The sequence below is a fragment of the Ovis canadensis genome, chromosome 3 (assembly GCF_042477335.2).
Source record: "Ovis canadensis isolate MfBH-ARS-UI-01 breed Bighorn chromosome 3, ARS-UI_OviCan_v2, whole genome shotgun sequence".
Taxonomy (NCBI): domain Eukaryota; kingdom Metazoa; phylum Chordata; class Mammalia; order Artiodactyla; family Bovidae; genus Ovis; species Ovis canadensis.
Window position 1 is genome coordinate 177,072,858 of NC_091247.1, and position 16,197 is coordinate 177,089,054.

Below are 16,197 nucleotides of genomic sequence, written 5' to 3' on the forward strand. Positions count from 1 at the left end.
GCAAAACCTTTTCTCTTTCTTCATATTTGAAAGAAACCCAGTATGACTGTTGTAATTTTTTCATGCAAATTACAAATATTTAGAATCCCTGTCAAAGGAATGAAATAAAAGCAGATGTTTTTCCCTTATGCTAGCCCCAAGTAATACCACATTAGAAAACAGAGAGTATTTTCAAGTCTCTTTAAAAAGTATTTCAAGAAAATAAACATTTGTTGGATGCAAACAAGAACAGAATATGGTATTTTTTTAATATGAATGTAGAATTTAGAGCTAAGCAGCCTAAGGCCCAGAGAGACTTGAGTGACTTGTGTAAGGTCACAGAGTGAGTTTATAGCCAATTCAGGATGTGAACTCAGTTCTCTCCAATTCAGCCTGATGTTCTTTCTATGCTCCATGTGGTAGATGGATTGCAAAGATGGCTCTGATACTTCATGCCTTCTTGCATTGACATCTTTGCAGTATAACTTAGCAGGTCCTCTCATCACCTCTGGAATCTGGGTCAATATCCCATGTAGTAGAAGGGTGGGATGTGATAGAAGTGATGGTGTACCACTTTGGAGCCCTAATCTCAAGACTTCTTAAGTGTTTCCACTTGTTCAATTGGAATCTTACTAACACCATAAGGACAAGCCTACACCATCCTGATAGAGAATGAAAAGTCACAGGGAGAAGATCCAAGTTACTCAAGCTAAAGTCAGACTAGCCAACAACCAGTCAACTAGGACATATGACAGAACCTAACTTGAGCATCAGAGCCCACAGCTGATCATGAATGAGCATAGCTGAGACCAGAAAATCCAGCTGACTCATGAGCAATAAAATATACTTATTCTTTAAGCAGACTCCAGCAAACCTTTTTCTAAAAAGGGCTAGATAGTGAATATTATAGGTTCATGAGGCCTATGCTCTATAGTAACTGTCTTCTGTTTGTTGTTTTTGTTTTACTGATTTGTGTCTGACTCTTTTGTGATCCCATGGACCACAGCCCACCAGGCTCCTCTGTCCACAGGATTTCCCAGGCAAGAATACTGCAGTGGGTAGCCATTTCCTTCTCCAGGAGACCTTCCCAACCCAGGGATGAAACCCATGTCTCCTGCATTGGCAGGTGGATTCTCTACCACTGAGTCACCAGAAAAGCCCTCGGTTTATTGTAGTGTAAAAAACAGACAAACATATAACGCAGATAACATGTAAATTAACAGGCACAGCTATGTCCAAATAAAGTTATATTTACAAAGACAAGCGTCTGGCTCACAGATTGTAGCGTGCGGACCCTTCATTATAAGTCATTGACTTTGGGACGATTTGTTATACAGCAAGAGTCAGCTGATACACTGATTTTGACTTCATATCCCAAACAAAGAAAAGTAACTGCCAAAGAACTTAGTTACAAAGATAAAATGGAGGAGTAGAAGGGAAACATCTCCATTTTTTTGAAGTTCACAATTTACCTGTAAAGTCTGTCACCAACCTTTCTCAAAATGGAACATATTATGATTGAAAACTCAGTTTTTAAGCTTGATTCTGGATTCCAACTCCAACTGAAACAGAGATGTGGAGAGACCTTTTTTCTTAAAAGTATTTTACTTATTTATTTATTTAAACTGGCTGCACTGGGTCTTTGTTTCTGCACATGAGCTTTCTCGAGTTGTGGCAAGCAGAGGCCACTCTTCATGGCAGCGTGAGGGGGTCTCATTTTGGTGACTTCTCTTATTGTGGAGCATGGGCCCCAGGCACACGGGCTCAGTAGTTGTGGCACAGGGGCTTAGTTGCTATGCAGCACGTGGAATCTTCCTAAACGAGGAATCAAACTCATGCAGCCCTGAAGGCAGATTCTTAAGCGCTGGACCACCAAGGAAGTTCCTGGAGAGCTTTAAAAGCCATAGTTGGAATCCTCTGCCTAGTTCTCCTCATTCTCAAGGTTTCTTTAGCATTGGTTCTTCTGATCACATCCTCCTTGAAACCAACTCTTCCCTTGGCTCCCATCATGCTTTGAGCTCATTTCTTTCATCTCTGGCCTATCAGCAGAAACTCCCTACTCAGAGTTGCTTTTCCTTTTTACATTTTGGCCCTGAGCCACTTTTTCTTTTTATTCTATACCAGTGGGTCTGAGGTAGAAATATGTATCAGAATTCCTCATAGAACTTATTTAAAGTTTGGAAGCATAATAGTCATGATTTGAAAAAGCTCATGTGACTTTGGTGGACACTCCAGTAGCATATAGTATTTTCCAAAGATAACCCCCAGTATTTCCCATTTCACATGCCCTTCCACAATGTGACTGTGTCATTTTACCTATCAAGAAGTAGAATCTATTTCTCAGCCTCTTGGATGTGGTTAGGTTCTGCAAAGTTTAATAGAAGTGAGACTGCCGGTCCTGGACATGGCCCTTGACTGACCTGGTAGCTTTACTCCTGCCTCTTGCAAGAAGTGTGACCAGAGATCCTGAGACTACTGTGATATGTGAAACCCAAGTCATATGGAGCAGCCCAAAGGATAAGACCTTACATGCAGAACACTGAGGCACCATGTGTAAATGAAGAACCGTCTTGAAAGTGGCTCTTCCAGGCCCAGCCATTAAAGTTAATACCATGTGGAACAAAACTATATAGCTTAGTCCTTACCAAAATCTTGGCCCACAAGATCATGAGCAAAATAAATGATTGTGTTAAACCATTAAGTTTGGGGTAGCTGTTACACAAAAACAGGTAAACCAGACCAACCTCTCTCTCCATGCGTACATACAACTGTGTGAAGAACTATTGCCCTATATTGTCTACCTGGCTTATATGGTTCCAGCCACTGATGATGGGTTGATAGTTCAGAAATCATCTTACCTCTTTTCTGAGTTCTGGACCTGGTATTTATTATATAGATTTACATAGGAGTCCTACTGGCAATACACTTCAAGTGCAACACATATTGAACTGAACACATCATCTCCTTTTTACAAACTCCTGTTCTTTTTTGCAATTAATTGCTCCCACTGTCTACCAAGTCACCTTAGAGTAATTTTTCACTATTCTCTCTTATCTGGGGCAGCCAGTAAGTCACAAAATCCTCTTTTTTCTCTCCACTGTCATGGTTCTGGTTAGTTCTGTCATCTCTCAGCTGCATTATGATGGTGGCCTCCCATGTGGTCTTCTTACTTATCCTTTCTTTCCTCCACCTTCCACATGATGGCCAGAATGGCCTTCCTAAAATGAGTCACTTCACACTTCTCACTGTGGTAATCATACCACTCATTGTTGAGGAACAAAGTAACTCCTCCTTTATAACTCCCAGCTACCTGGTCTATGAGTTCCCTTTTGAGGACTCTCATTTCTGAATGGGCTCTTTTCTCAGCATACAATGGCTTTGTCTTCCTTTTTCACATGTAGAAATCCTTTGTATTAATACATGCCAAAACTCAGTTCAATGTTCATGCTTCCCTGGATGCATTTTCTGGTTGCTCTTTTGCCCAGGGCTGCCTCTTACAGCTGTGCAGGACGTGTACTACACAACTGCAAGCAGAGCTGTTCACAGTGACTACAGAATTGCATCTCCTAAAGTTATATAAATGTATATAAAGTTATATAGTCATAAGTAATTTTTTCTTCTCTGCACAACTTCAACATGGTTCTTTATTTTATTTCCTTAAAAATCACTTCTATAGTACCCACTATATGCCAGGCACTGAATAAAGACCACAGACACAAAGGTATGTTATCAGGTCTCAGTCTTGAGTGACTTAAAGCTGGGGTAAACAGACATATAATGAAATGTATGTTATTTACAAAAAGAATTTCACCTCTATTTTATCTTTGCCTTATTTTTTTTTCCATTTTGGAGTTGGTTGAAAAAATAAAAGAAAAAAGGGAATTCCCTGTCAGTCCAGTGGTTAGGTCTCAGTGGTCTCACAGTAGGGGCTCTGGGTTCAATCCCTGGTCAAAGAACTAAGATCCCACAAGCCACAGGGCACGGAACCAAAAAAAAAAAAGAGAGAGAGAGAGAGTTGGTTAAGCGTTTCTATTTTAGAACACAGTTCTTAGGGAGTGAGGTCCTGTCTTATTTATCACGGCCCACAATTAACACTTGGCTTTGCTCCATATAGTCTCAGATAATGGTTATTAGCTTGTATCAGATGTACTGATTGTTAACAACAAGAGCAACCATTTATTGGCCTTTACATGGAACCCTGTTAGCAGCATGATGCTGTATGGAAAGTACACATGTAGAGCTACGGCAGACTGCTGTGAGTTCACTCTACCCTAGTTCCTTTTCTTACTGGGCACTCTGCTGGACTGCTTTTCCCAGTCTTCCCTGAAGTTAGGCAGGACCATATGACTGAATTCTGGCCAATAAAACGTGGGTGGGAAATGATATATATCTAAGTCTGTTCTACAAAACTTTTTGCTTAATCGTCCAGTCTTCCAGTCTCTCTCTTTCCCTCCTGCAGCTTAGTGGAGAAGACTTTGAAGATCTCGAAGAGGTAACACTTCAAAGACAAAAGAACTTGGGTCTCTGAGATACTATTTAGGGCATCATTGACTAACCAAGAATACTTGCATTACACTATTGCATGTGTCAGCCATAAACTTTTCTTTTTCTCTATCAAATGTGGTTTTTATTCAACTGACAAGAACTTTTCTACAGCTACACTTTTGGAACATCACATGGCAAAAAGAGGAATTTTTTCCTCTAGACTTTCCCCCCCTTTTTTTAAACGTTATTAAAAATGAGACTGGTCCTAAAAATATAGAAAGAAGTTGAAGACTGTTTTTTATTATTGTCAGTTTAAACTTGACTAATTCAAGTGCTAAGTTTAAGGCAACCTTCCTAGATTGATCATGATGACCTACTTTTCAAGAGTACCCAGTAGATTCCAAAACTGAATCTACTACTCTGTTTAAGTATGAGCTCTCTTATCTCCATGGTCAGAAATAACGGCTTGTTTAATCTCTCACTTTTATAGTCCTTGAAATATATATGAGTGGTAACAAAACCAAAGAGCTGATCAACTTCCCCAAAATATACTTTAGTAAACCCAGAGAAAACTCTTTGGTGTAGAATGTGAAAATGTCTAGGGATCCCCATGCCTGGTTGCTGCTAAGTCGCTTCAGTCATGTCCGACTCTGTGCGACCCCATAGACGGCAGCCCACCAGGCTCCCCCATCCCTGGGATTCTCCAGGCAAGAACACTGGAGTGGGTTGCCATTTCCTTCTCCAATGCAAGAAAGTGAAAAATGAAAGTGAAGTCACTCAGTCATGTCCGACTCTTTGTGACCCCATGGACTGCAGCCTACCAGGCTCTTCCGTCCATGGGATTTTCCAGGCAAGAGTACTGGAGTGGGGTGCCATTGCCTTCTCTGCATGCCTGGTTAGGACCAGGCTAACCAGTCTATTACCTACAGAGGCTGCCTAGGATGAGGTGGCTGATGTTTAGGTCTGTGAATGCTTGGAAAGAAATAGGGAGAACTAAGTTTTGACTTCCTTAATGCCTTGAGCCAGATTGGTACTTGTCACCACTCAATGGCTTGTACTCATGTGACAACCTTACCACTTCCTGTTTTGATCCAAAAAAAGGAACCCTAAGAGAGAAATGAGGCAACAAAACTGAAGAAGGCCCAGTATGTCCTTTTTTTCTCTTCCATTTATTCAACATACATTTCATGTTATGTTGTTATATTGCACCTATTATGTTCACAACTCTGTGTGTATGTTTGGAAGGATGGACTTCAAGTAAATGTAATAAACAGATCTGCTTCCAGGGAAATGTTTAGATTGATGGGATTAGACATGGCAAGTAGTTGTTTAAAAGACACTATAGAGAAGATAGGGCACTGAGTCTTATGAGGTTCAGATGCAGGCTTCACCAATGACTGTGGTTCGAACTTGAGCTCCTACTTAAACACCTAAATTCAGTTTCCTCATCTGTAATTTTTGAAGATTGCTGAAAGAATTAGAGCATTTCCTAGCACAGTGCCTGGCAAACAGTAGGTGTTTAATAAGTGATAGCTCTTCTTACATGGGGAGACAAGGCACACACACACATCTGAGCAGTTGGATGTTTAAGAAATGGCAAACAATTGGCATAGATAAGAAAAATTGTTTAGTATGGAGGAGGGAAATTATATTAGGCTGGAGCAGACAAAATAAGTCATTAATTTTTCTTTAGTCTTCCTTTTGAAACATTTCTCAGTTCTAATCTAATATGGATGCCAAATCTAAATGTATAATTCACATGCAGGCATCACCCTGAAAGGTATACATGGAGAGAAGAATTCATTGTTCTAGGAGAAAATTTCCTCTATTGGATGAAAAATTCACAGCAGACTTTGCTGACTCATATATACACATTTACATGTGTGTGTGCATGAGTGTGCACTCACATGTGTGTGACAGATATGCTACATACATGAGAGGTAAGTCATAAAAATTGTTTATGTGCTCAGGAACAAAGAATTATGGTACAGTTTCTAAAATTATAGAGATCCAGAATTCAAAGAGTTTCTCTCAATCCAAGCCAATCATCTTACTACAGAGGAAACAGACCCAAAGTGGTGATATGACTTGTCCAAGGCCATATAACTAGGTAACTGTAAAGCCAGGACTTGAATCTTAAATCTTCTGTATTTCTGGCCCAATGCCCTTACCACTAACTCCTTTCTAGTCAAGGCTTAAGGAGCTATTCCATAATGCAACTGGACAGAGCTCCCTGGATGTCTTAGTTCCAGGGAGTGAAGACTTCCCCCGAAGACTTACCAGTATTATGGACAGAGGTCAGATTTGAACTAAAACTCTATTAATGGAGTTCACAAAATAGTTAAACATACTTAAAACAGCCCTCATCTACTGAACACTTGCTATGTGCCAGGCGCTGTGCCAGTTGCTTTATATATATATATATATTTCATTTATTAAGTTACTTAACTTTTTATTTGTGAGACAGGGATCTAAGCTCTGTGCTAGGATCCAATAGTGAAAAGACATGGTTCTTGGCCTCACGGAACCCCTAGCCTTCCATGTGTACTGTGTTCTTAGTCTCAGTCATGTCTGGCTCTTTGCGACCCCATGGACTGTAGCCTGCCAGGCTCCTCTGTCCATGGGGATTCTGCAGGCAAGAATACTGAAGTGGGTTGCCATACCATAGTCCATGGGATCGTCCCAACCCAGGCATTGAACCTAGGTCTCCCGCATTGCAGGTGGATTCTTTACTGTCTGAGCCTTCCATAGGTTTGTTTATTACATCTATTTACAGGTGATTTAATGGGCCCAGAGAATAACAATGATGGCTACCAAACATTGACAACCTACTCCACGCCAAACACTTTTCCAAGCAGCCTCTGAGTAAATCTGTACAACAACTCTGAAATAGGAAACAGGGCATAGAAAGCTGAAATGTCTGGTTCAGGGTCACACAGGTAGTAAGCAGTAGAACACAGACTGGAATCATGGTTTTATGGTACCAGTGTCCATGATTTTAGCCACTACCTTACACTGACCAGTTGGATTCCAGTTATGCATGCTAAAAGATGGTACAGATGATGTCAAAACTCTGCCAATGATCCAAGAAGCATAAATTACTTTGTTTACAGACAAATTCTGTGTTTTTGGCAGTTGTATATAGATAATAATATTTGCTTGAGTGCTTATCATATGTCAAAGTACTGTGCCTGAATACCTGATATCTAGGTAAAACACAAGCATACTACTGGCCTGTAGTAGATCCTGAATACAGTAGGCAAATGGTAAGGAGTAGGGATAAATAAGTAAGGTTTGAGTAAACCTAGAAATTATTAAGAAATAGAGGCTGCTGGTAGTTATGTGTTGGATATGCATTTGGACAAAGATATGTTTATATTTTTTCAAGGCTGTAGTTTCTTACTTTAAATATAGAGATAACAAATCTCTATATAAACCTTCACTCACCTGTTAGAAAGAGGGCAATTTCTGCAGAATTATAAATTAGTCATAACATTTATTATGTTCTATATTTTATCCATCTGTTTAAGGCATCCTGTTGCAAGGCATGGACACACTCCTTGAAAATAAAAACACAAACTTGAATGATTTTTGGTTTCACATAAATTCTATTAAAGAAAAACAAAACAGTGAAATCACAAAATTTCTCCATTCCCTTCCACCATATGGGTTTCTTTGAGGTTTAATAATATTATAAATAAAGCAGCCTCAAGATTAAATGCAAAACAGTGAACAATTTAGAAACATTTTGAAGAAGCAAGTATTATATCCCAGTGTTGCCAGACTTTCAACAAAAGTAAGATAGAAAACAGAGCAAGGACTCTCATTTGTTCTATCAAGAAAGCATAAATATTGGCTCCGTATTAAGCCAACCTCTTGCAGCTGTACACCAGCTCTCCACTATTAAAAAGATTCTTAAATTCCCAGGGAAACAAAAATCAATTTCAACCCTATAAGTCTGTATATAAATCTATTGTGTTTTATTCCAAATATTTTCTCATCAAGGAGCTTGGAACACACTTTTTTTTTCCCTGAAAGAGAAAATCTCCAGTTCACCCATTACACCATTATAAATATTTGAATGACTTCCAGTAACTTTGCTCAGAAAAATCTCAATGTCTGCATAACATGTTAATGACAGCTCAGCAGCAATGTCAATACATTTCATTTCCCGGCAAGACAATCATTCATAGCAATAGATTGGAATTCTGATTGCCCTTTTCATGTATTATATTTCACTTTTGTCACAGCACATTGGATGGTTACTCTTGCCCTCTTGGCAATATACTCATTTCTGAGCTTATATTAAAAATCTATTTTATCTGTTAAAGCTTAGAATGAGCTAAGTGATTACTATTCTAATCCTAAATCAATATGCATAGTCAGGTCTTGAAAGAATTCCAATTCCAATTCACCGTAGTCCTCGTTTATATTATAGATGGATAATAATGCCATTGTGCTGTTTTCCTTGGGGCTCATTTTATATATTCTATTTGTCAGAATTAAGGTTGCTGTTCTAGTGGTTATGGTTCAAACAAAGAAACGGATGTGATATTAATTTTTGGCAAAGTGAAATATATATATTTGCTAAAGTTTGGAGAAATAGAGTAGGATAGAGTTGTACTTCTCAGACTTTAGTGTGCATTAGAATTTCCTGCAGAGCTAGTTAAAACAGATTCCTGGGCCCCACAGCCAATGATTCTCATTCAGTAAGTCTGTGTAGAGTTTGGGACTTTGATTTCCAACAAGTTCCTAGGCGATGCTGATGTTGCCAGTTCAAGGACCACCTCTTGAGGAGCAGTGAAACAAAATGGAGTGGTCAATAACAAAGGCTAAACTCTTGCCTTTGCCATTTACAGGCTTGTTGATTTGGGGTAATTTGCTTAACCTATTTTTAAGCCGTAGTTTCCTTATCTGCTCAATGGGCTTTTTATAAGGATTAGATAATCCTATGCGTCACTTGGCAGTGCTACACAGATACCTGGTGTGTGCTAAATAAATTACAATCTTGGCTATTAGAAATGATGAATTCTTCTTTTCTGGGGTCTGTCTGGTTGAATGTGTAGTTCTTCTGTTCCCTATTTTAGTGTGTTTGACAAATTCTTTGTTAAGTATGTCTAGATTAAGAGTTATCAGATAGATGCATGAGCAATGATTCAGGATTTGAATTGCTCAGGTGGGACTTAAAACAGTTAAATATTTTGATCCCTGGGCCTTCCAACCAAATACCATGCTGAAACTTTGATTCTCTCTCCTTTGAAATATTTTCATTTAAATTGCTTTCTAGTCCACATCTCTACAGTTATATTTCCTTATGAATGATCTTTTAAAGAACAACATCAGTTTATTTTCAAAATCAAACTCAAATCTTTGGAGACTAATATCCATTCTCTCCATATTTTGCTACTAAGAAGCCTGGTGTTCTGCCAAGGCAACATATTAATAAATTTAAGCTTGAGATTTTCATTGTCATGTGAACATTGAAATTGGCTCTCAATTACACAAAGCAGCCAATTCAAAAGGATACATGTACTGGATTTACAACAAATGTGTTTGTGAAAAAATTAGTTTTAAATCCCTGATTTTGTGGTTTGTGTTCAATTTGTTAAATAGGCATAATCCATCAGTTATAAGCATCTCAGCCAATTCAGGGTAAGTTAATTTTGAGAAACTTAGAATTTTACTTTAATCAAATGTTAACAAGTCAATTTGTCTTGCATTCAATCACTTATTGGTTTCTGCTTAACACTAAGTCCCATTTCTGTGGTAGGTGATGGCTTAGACTCTTGGGGAAAACACTTACCCTATGCTCACAGAGTTCACAGTTTAGGTAAAAGCACAGTTATTAGAACCTCATTTTAACAGGCTGATAAATCTCCAGTCTTTACCAGTTAACAAGCTGTAGAAAGTTTCAGTCCATTATTTGTACTTATACTTTGGCCACCTGACGTGAAGAACTGCCTCACTGGAAAAGACCCTGATGCTGGGAAAGACTGAAGGCAGGAGGAGAAGGGAATGACAGAGGATGAGATGGTTGGATGGCACCACCGACTCAATGGGCATGAGTTGGAGCATGCTCCCGGAGTTGGTGATGGACAGGGAGGCCTGTGTCCTGCAGTCCATGGGATCACAAAGAGTCAGACACGACTGAGTGACTGAACCGAACTGAACTCATGAATCTGTTAGCCATCATCCAAATCTTCAGATACACTGGAAAATGTCTTCTAGAAGGAGAACATTTCCAGAGCTCCTAACCAAAGGAGAATGTTACTTCCTATGATTTTTTTCTTTTTGTAAAATGAATGTAGAGAAAGCAAATCAAGTCAGCTTTGTAGCTTGTAACTAGCTGTTACACAAATTCTCTTGTAAAATGACATGATTGAAGACAAATGCGTGTGTGCACTAAGCTGCTTCAGTAGCGTCTGACTCTTTTTGACCCTAAGGATTGTAGCCTGCTAGTTTCCTCTGTTCATGGGATTCTCCAGGCAAGAATACTGAGGTGGGTTGCCATGCCCCCCTTCAGGGGATAGTCCCAAACCAGGGATCAAACCCACATCTCTTGTGTCTCCTGCACTGGCACACAGGTTCTTTACCACCATGGGCACCTGGGAAACCCTGAAGATAAATACTAGTCTGTATATCAAACTTGATTTTTTGAGCTTTTCAAAAAATGCAGAGATTTACATTCAAATGACCGGTTATGCACCAAATGTTGTGACTCTACCTACAACCCCCAATCTTACCAAATTCATCTGTTTAAGGCCTACCGTTCAGTGTAATGATATCTGGAGATGGAGCTTTGGGGAGGTAATCAGAGTTAGATGAGGTCATGAGGGTGGGACCTTCATGATGTTATCAGTGTCCTTATAAGAAGAGGCACTAGAGAGCTTGCTCTCTTTCTCCCCAATGTGAGGACAGAGCAAGAAGTTGTCTGTCTATGAATCAGGAAGCAGCTCTCACCAGAAACATGGCTCCTTAGATATTGGACTTCCCAGCCTCTAGAACTATGAGAATAAACATGTTTTTGTTTAAGTCACTAAGTCTATCTTACTTTGTTATGGCAGCCTGAATAGACTAAGACATGATTTAAGAAAGATGATTTGTTTTAATGCAAAGGGATTAGTATTAATACAAGAAGGTGGAACACTTCAAACTTATCTCTTATCCTCAAGCAGGGGCCTCAGCCTCGGTCTGTCAGTCTGGCTCCTGGCCAAAACCAGCACACGATTTGCTCTTTCTTGCCTCTGGTAGGCACTCTTTGTGCTATTTTCTTTACCCCAAAGCTTCCACTTCTGGCTCAGAGGCTCATATCAAAGTAATCTTGATTAGGCCTAGTTATTTCCCAAATGATCCTTCACTGCAAAGTTTGTTTCACAGTATACACTTATTTGCATTTCTCAACTGTGTCTTCATGTGGTTCAAGGATATAAATTTTATCTCCTTAACAAGACCTTGAGCATCTCCAGGACAAGCCTAGGGTCTAGACTTTTCCAATCTGTTGTGTTCTCTACTGGCCCTTGTAGAGTGTTGTGCAAATAAAATGGGAATAAAACTTACCTAATGAAGATTAAACTAAATGCTGAGAGCCAACGAATGTTCTGAGGCAAATGAATCAAGTAATGCAAGGAAGTACAATAAAACCCTGGCTCCAAAGCCTATGGGTGGGGGTGCAAGAGGGTTGTTCTGGACAAATGAGTTTAATAGATGGCTGAGGATTTATCCTTTTAAATACCAAGAGTTTTAATTATCTTATATGGAAACCTTTCCAGTATATTAATCTTCCCTGCCTTCTAAAATAATGCATTGTAAACATCATCCAAATTGTAGTATTGTGCTATTACGCTGAGAAGCCCTCAGGCTCTTTGGAGGTATGCAGAACTGTTTGTCTCTGTTCTAAATGGCTGCAGATCACTGTTTTATTTTTTTTAATTGTTGTTTTGTTTTTTAGCTTCTTTTGGGTCCTCCTTTGTTGCTAGACTGTCAGTCTCACTGATGCCAATGTGACTGATTATGCCATGTCTATTCCCTGCTCCTAATTTGCTGCTTCTCATCTGAAATGAGCTTGTAAACCAAATACTGGAGCTTGCTGTGGTTGTTGTCTTGATTGTTATTGTTAAGGATGTGTGTAATCCGAGAGCAAAGGGCTCTGTGTGAGGGCTTGCCAGGGTCTCCAGGGCTAAACTGCACAAGAGACAAATACATATATATGTTATGAACTCCTAGTTCAGCTGCTCTGAAGTCTTTTAAACTTCCATTTTTGCTTTTCTGGTCTGAAAGTAAAACTTTCTGGAAATTCATTTTCAGATCAATTAGGAATTTAGCCATGAGTTTGGCAAGGAATCACTGAGTGCTTACAAAGTGCAACATACATGCTGGGTGCTGTAAGCTGGGTATTTAAAATGGGTACTCTATTGTCCAGCTTACTCTCTGCTCTGTAGTAGCACATAGTAGGTACTCAAGAAATATCTGTTCATCAATGAAATGAACTTTATTATCTGAGCATATACAAGATATTGACACACCTACATACACAAACAAGCTTGCAATATAAGCTGTAGTAAGGAGATCCAACCAGTCCATTCTGAAGATCAGCCCTGGGATTTCTTTGGAAGGAATGATTATAAAGCTGAAACTCCAGTACTTTGGCCACCTCATGTGAAGAGGTGACTCATTGGAAAAGACTCTGATGCTGGGAGGGATTGGGGGCAGGAGAAGAAGGGGATGACAGAGGATGAGATGGCTGGATGGCATCACTGACTCGATGGACGTGAGTCTGAGTGAACTCTGGGAGTTGGTGATGGACAGGGAGGCCTGGCATGCTGCGATTCATGGGATCGCAAAGAGTTGGACACGACTGAGCGACTGGACTGAACTGAACTGAACTGAAGGATTAAAACAAAAATACAAAAAGGTATATACAAGGACTAAAAGATTATTTCCTGCTGGAAAATGCACAAAGTCTTCATGGAAGAGGCAGTGGTTGTGACTGGGACTTGAAGGATGGGGTCATATTTCAATTAGCAAGAAGTTAAAGAAACAAAAACACCACCCACAAAGGCCAGATGCTAAGATGGGCAGGGCGTATTTGGGGGACAACTAGTACATTTTGACTGTAGTACATGGAAGGGAGTAGGGAGATCACATTATAACATTATATTGGGGTCACAGCATGGGTGGGCTTTGACTATCAGGCTAAAGAGTCTGGATTTTGTTTATTAGGTGATGGGGAGGAACTGAGGGTTTTTGAGCTGGGAGATGACATGCTTTGAGCTGGGCTTTAGAAATCTTGGTAAATGTTGGAATTTAGGAGTTAAAGGGAAATAGGGCTGAGGTAATTCCAGGGGCACAAGTGGGAGACAATATGGGCCTGAACCAGGATGTAGGCAGTGAGAACAGCAGAGAAGGAGTGATTGTCAGAGACACTGCAGAGGTAGAATAAGAGGACGTGGCAACTTATTTTTGTCAGGAGCGATGGAGAAGGACATGTTGGGTATAACTCCAAGTGATGAACTTTCCAAAACAAACTAGAAGAGTCCAAAAGAACAGGCTTAAAGAGATGGTGATGAGTTTGTCTTGGGACATGGTGAGGTGTGAGAGTCAATTGTTGATAGCTCTGCTGTGAAAAGCATGAATGGGAAACTGCCCTGAAAAACACTAAAAGGATAACAAATATAAAATTAGGATTTACGTGAGCTCAGCTCACAAAAAGGAGTTAAAAGGTCAATGTCCTATTTTTAGTTCTTTCTTGACATGACTGTATTAAAAAATAGAGTTAAAAATGTAATAGTCATTCTTACTTTCAAGTGCACTTTGAAAAAACTTCTACTTGTTTTTCCTTCTCTTATCAAGAGTAATCTTGATACTCTTATCAAGATTACTCTTGGTAAGACTGGCGCTATAATATTAGTAACTTCCCTGGTGGCTCAGATGGTAAAGCGTCTGCCTGCAATGCGGGAGACCTGGGTTCCATCCCTGTGTCGAGAAGATCCCTTGGAGAAGGAAATGGCAACCCACTTCAGTACTCTTGCCTGGAAAATTCCATGGACAGAGGAGCCTTGTAGGCTACAGTCCATGGGGTCGCAAAGAGTCAGACATAAAGAGTCAGCGCTATAATACTACCTGAGCATTATTGGAATTGTTCATGGATTAGTAGCAGCTCTCATCTGAAATAAGACAGCGAACAAGAAATATACTGAGAAAACTTCCTCCAAACAGCAGGTGGATTTGACTTCTACCATCAGAAACAAAGGTGTTTTCAGATTAGCAGGCAGCTTCCCTCCATGGAACAAGAACAAGTACGGAAGCTAGAATATTAACTTGGATTTTGTAGATTGGAAATACAGGATTCTGACCTGTGAACAAGAGGGAAAGTACATTCTAGGCGAAGAAAGCTGTGTATATAAACCTAGCATGAGAGAATGATATGGCACCATCAGGGGATGGCAAGAAGCCATCTGGCTGGAGCATGTGTGTAGAGAATATGAGGGAGAGGCCACACAATAGGGAACTAGACAGAGCTGCAGCTTGAGAGCTGGGCTGGGGCCAGGGAGTGGGGTGGGCCTCATATACAGCACTAAATAAAGTCTGCATTTGACTAACAGTGGGAGTCATCCTAGGGGCCCGCTGGGGAGGCACGACAATCAGATGTGTCCAAGCAAACTCTGGTGGCTCTCGTGGATGACTTAAGAATGGAGGAACAGAAGCAGAGATGAGGATGCTTTGAGGTACTACTGAAAGCAATTGAGGATCTGAGTGAATGAGATTATGAGCTTAGTTTAGCCTATAATGGGCTTCCCTGATGGCCCAGATGGTAAAGAATCCACCTGCAATGCAGGAGATACTAGAGACACAGTTTTGATCCCTTGGTTGGGAAGATCCACTGGAGAAGGGCATGGTTACACACTCCAGTATTCTTGCCTGGAGAATTCCATGGGCAGAGGAGCCTGGTGGGCCCTAGTCCCAGGGGTCTCAAAGAGTCAGTAAGACTGAACAACTAACACTTTCACTTCTTTCACTTTAGCCTATAGTAGATACTCAGTGTGCGCTAGCTCATAGACTGTTCAGGTTGACAGCAGCGTTTAACCCACCCATCAGAATTGGATGAGCCTCCTTTTGGATTCAAATCAGCTCTAGCAGTAGGTTGCTGGGCCAGATGCCCTGAAATGTGAAGGGTGTATGTGTGTGTGTGTTAGTCGCACGGTCGTGTCTGATTTTTTGCAATCCCATGGACTATAGCTCACCAGGCTCCCCTGTCCATGGAATTCTTCTGGCAAGAATACTGGTAGCCATTCCCTTCTCAAGGGAATCTTCACAACCTAGGAATATAACCTGAGTCTGCCTCATTGCAGGCAGATTCTTTACCATCTGAGCCACCAGGGAAGCAGGAAGTGTGAAAGGTACTAGAAGATTAATAATGTAGCCAGAAGCCAAGTTTTATCTTTGGCTTGGGGCACATTTTAATGCAGAAGATACATGAAAGTGAAATACCACCAGCTTTTGTTTGATCTGCTTCCTTACAGCATACAGAGCACCCTGAGGCATAGTCATACTGGACAGGGACATGGCAAGTCCTTTGTAGCGGGGCACAATGGAGTTTCTAAAAAGTTCAAGGGAAAACTGCAAGAGAGCTCTGTTAAAGAGACTCTATTTGTTGTTTAAACATAGTGAATATGTACTGCACTATAGCTTCATTCTGTCCAACACAGTAATCACTAGACATTAAGCATTTGAAAT

The 16,197-nt window shown here is 40.2% G+C and overlaps 1 long non-coding RNA gene across 2 annotated transcripts in view; it reads right to left on the reverse strand.

Moving 5' to 3' along the window:
* LOC138437599 (uncharacterized) overlaps positions 1–16,197 on the reverse strand; it is a 40,484-nt gene that overhangs the window by 1,552 nt on the left and 22,735 nt on the right. The window contains exons 3-4 of one of the 2 annotated variants that reach the window (XR_011256036.1): positions 7,912–8,023; positions 1,129–1,541 (exon numbers count right to left, since the gene is read on the reverse strand). This is a non-coding gene — a long non-coding RNA (uncharacterized lncRNA). Of the gene's footprint in view, positions 1–1,128; positions 1,542–7,911; positions 8,024–16,197 lie in introns of those variants that run through there. The other variant, XR_011256037.1, reaches the window with a different exon arrangement.